Here is a 3,453-nt window from a genome sequence, read left to right as displayed (position 1 = left end):
ATGTATTTATCTGGCTGGAGTCTATTTGGTCCATAAGGGATAGATCTGAGTGGGTTTCCTGTAGTGTGTAAGTTTACAAAAGAGGTAACAACAAAAGTTAACTTAACAACATGGGGCTGGAGAGGTGGCCCAGAGGTTAAGAGCACTGACTGTTCTTCCCAAGATCCTGAGTTCAAATCCCAGCAACAACAGGGTGGCTCAAAACCATCTGTAATGAGCTCTGATGCCCTCTTCTGGTGTGTCTGAAGACAGAGACAGTGTAATCGCATATATAAATAAAATAAACCTTAAAAAAAAAAAAAAGAGTTAACGACATGAACATTCTTTAAGATAATCTTTTTGTGGAACGGAAGGAACAAGAATTTGCGATTATACAGTTAAATCCATGTAGTGGAAAGTTTAACAAGAAGAGGAAATACGGGGCTGCTGCTCAGGGACTACTGGCAGTGATGGCAGCTAGAGCCCGAGCCTCTTGCACTGGGAGCCTCTTGCACCGGAAGCGGTCCCCCAGCGACCGACCCCCGCCCTGCGGGGCAGGCCAGCCCGAACCTTCTTGGCTTGGCATCTCCTCCAGGGCCGCCAAGCACCTCTGAAGAGCCGTGTTCCAGGCTGCTGGAGCCGCCCAGGCCACGCTGTCTCATGAAGCCAAAGGCAGCAGTGGCAACAGCACGGTGCAGCTGTCTAAGTCCTTTAGCTTGCAGGCTCAGGTGAAGGAGACCTGTGCAGCATGCCTTCTGTGTACCCTATGGAGCGGCTGGTGGCAGACAAGCTCATTTTCCACAACTCCAGTTTGTGTTGCGAACACTGCCGCACCAAATTCAGCCTGGGCAGTTATGCTGCAATGCACGTGAATTTTACTGCAAACCTCACTTTCAGCAGCTGTTTAAGAGCAAAGGCAACTAAGATGAGGGGTTTGGTCATAAACAGCACATGGAGCTCTGGGCCCACGAGGAGGTGGGTTCAGGCACCAAGACAGCCTGAGACCCCTTTAACATCCATTCTCTCCCAGCACGTGGCCTACAGCTGGGCAGTGGGAAGGAGGCCAACCTGGGCTTGGGGGAGCAGGGTGGGAGTGGATGAGGCTCCCTCAGACAGGTTTCAGGCATAAGGCTCTGCTCCAGGATTCCTTACCTTTCCCCGTAGGATGTTGGCATTGGAACCAGAATCGGAGTTTTCACCATACTGCTTCCTTTAACCCATGTCTCCCTGGGAGGCCCACAAGTCCAGGTTCCCTATTCAGGTGCCTTTTCTCCAGCAAGGAGTCAGCATGCCCTCCTCAGGGTTCCAAGCTCCCTCAGTGCCACCTGGGCCTGTGTACCCCTTGTCTCCCCAGCTACCTCTGCCCTTTAGCCTGGTTGTGAGCCACAGAGTCTGGAAGAGGGAGAGTGCCATCTGCTGGGCCTCATAGATGCCACCTCACTGGTGGGGGAGGCCAGGGGGAGGGAAGACAGCCTGCAGCGTTGGGGGTCTAGGGGTCCCTTGCATAACAAAGCTAAAGCTCTTGCTAGAGCCTCAGCTGACCGGGTTGGCAATAGCTATGCTCCCCCTCTGTTGTGCTGTTGACTGTTGTGATCAACCCTGGTTTAAAAATGTTTAAACTGAAAACAAAAAACAAACAAAAAAAAAAAAAAAAAAAGAGGAAATTTCAAACATTCAATCGACGGGATCCAGGTTTAGATAAGGAAACAACCAATTACATCTGTGAAAGCTTACGGCTGAACTAGTTGGTAGAAACTGAGTTTAGAGTCCGTGTCCTAGTTGTTAAGCTACAGCTACCTTAGCTGTCAATGTAGTCAGAAATCTGGGAATAGATTATAATCTATCAGTCATATGTTATTTAAAACATGACAGAGTGTGCTACCCAACAGTTCCCTACGGTCTCCATGGCAACTTGGGCAGACTCAGTCTGGCTTTCAAGCCCAGAAGACACAGAGCTTTTTCTCTGTGTAATGGATAGGTGTGACATGAGATTTTTGACTTGCCTTAATTTAGATAAAACATTTGACTCTAAGGGTATCCAGTTTTGTACACTGTGTTTCTTAGTGGCTATCTTATCACAATCCAAGCAGACGCCTGAAGCTGCGTTCATATCTTCTGAAACCTTGTGGGGCAAACTGTTAAAGATTTCAGAAGATTCTGTCTCATAAACTTAAATATATTAATAATTAGCAGATTTCTAACAAGATCGGGGGCTACATTGCTTAGTAATATCTGAATAGAGCATACCATAATTTAACGGCAGTAGCAAAAATCCTATCAAGACAGGATAAGAATGAAAATCATAATGTGGAACTTTGACAGGTTTTGTAGGTAGAGAAAAGGAATAAGAAAGTTGTGCTGTGAGGGAGAGAGTGATGGAACTGAACACAGGCCAGTCTTGGGAATGGCTAATCTGTGGAGGTAGGTAGGGACAGGAGTGGGCGCACGCACGGATGCATGCATGCATGCATGCACATAGTTGAGGTAGAGGGCAGCCGAGGGTGGTGCTGTGGTTCTTGGTTCTGAGGTGCACGCCCTAGTTCCACCTGGCATGTGGGCAGAGTTTCCACCTGGCATCTGCAAGCCCCAGACCATTGTTTCAGGCCCAGCCCTGGTTGGGGGTGGGGAGCAAGGAGGACTCAGTAGCCTGTTTCCCATCCCAGCAATGAGTATGCTATTATTGCGGTGGGTGACAAACAGATTATGAAAGGGGACAGGGCGAAAGCTGGATTTTTTTTTCTTTTGAGCCTGCTGCGGGCAGAGAGCAGGAGCAGAGTCCCAAACACACATACACACGCAGGACACACAGACAGAGACAGAGAGAGGGAGAGAGAGACAGAGAGGGAGACAGAAAGAGAGAGTCATGGAGAGAGACAGAGAGACAGAGAGTCAGAGGCAGAGAGAGACAGAGAAAGAGAGAGACAGAGAAAGAGAGAGACAGAGAAAGAGAGAGAGACAGACAGAGAGAGTCAGAGGGAGACAGAGACAGAGAGATAGAGAGAGACAGACAGAGAGAGAGTCAGAGGGAGACAGAGACAGAGAGATAGAGAGAGACAGAGAGGAGAGACAGAAGGACAGAGAGGCAGACAGAGAGAGAAAGAGAGACAGAGAGATAGAGGAGAAACAGAAAGACAGAAAGACAGAGGCAGAGTGACAGATGGAGACAGACAGACAGACAGGGAGTCAGAGAGACTGAGGAGAAAGAGAAAGACAGAGAGAGACAGAGAGACAGAGGCAGAGAGAAAGACAGAGACAGACAGAGAGACAGACAAACGGAGAGACAGAGAGAGAAATAGAGAGATAGAGACAGAGAGAAAGAGAGAGAAAGAGAAAAAGAGAAAGAGAGACAGAGACAGATGCAGAGACAGAGACAGAGAGACAGACAGAGACAGAGAGACAGAGAGAGACAGAGAGACAGAGAGACAGAGAGAGAGAAAGAGAGAGAGACAGAGAGAGAGAGACAGAGAGAGAGAG

At 48.6% G+C, this 3,453-nt stretch overlaps 1 pseudogene; it reads left to right on the top strand.

The window, feature by feature from the left end:
- The first annotated feature begins 449 nt into the window (after positions 1 to 449).
- Positions 450 to 981, top strand: LOC116889628 (annotated as a pseudogene).
- Positions 982 to 3,453: the final 2,472 nt, after the last annotated feature.

This window comes from Rattus rattus, chromosome Y, assembly GCF_011064425.1.
Source record: "Rattus rattus isolate New Zealand chromosome Y, Rrattus_CSIRO_v1, whole genome shotgun sequence".
Taxonomy (NCBI): domain Eukaryota; kingdom Metazoa; phylum Chordata; class Mammalia; order Rodentia; family Muridae; genus Rattus; species Rattus rattus.
This window is presented reverse-complemented; position numbering and strand designations above follow the sequence as displayed.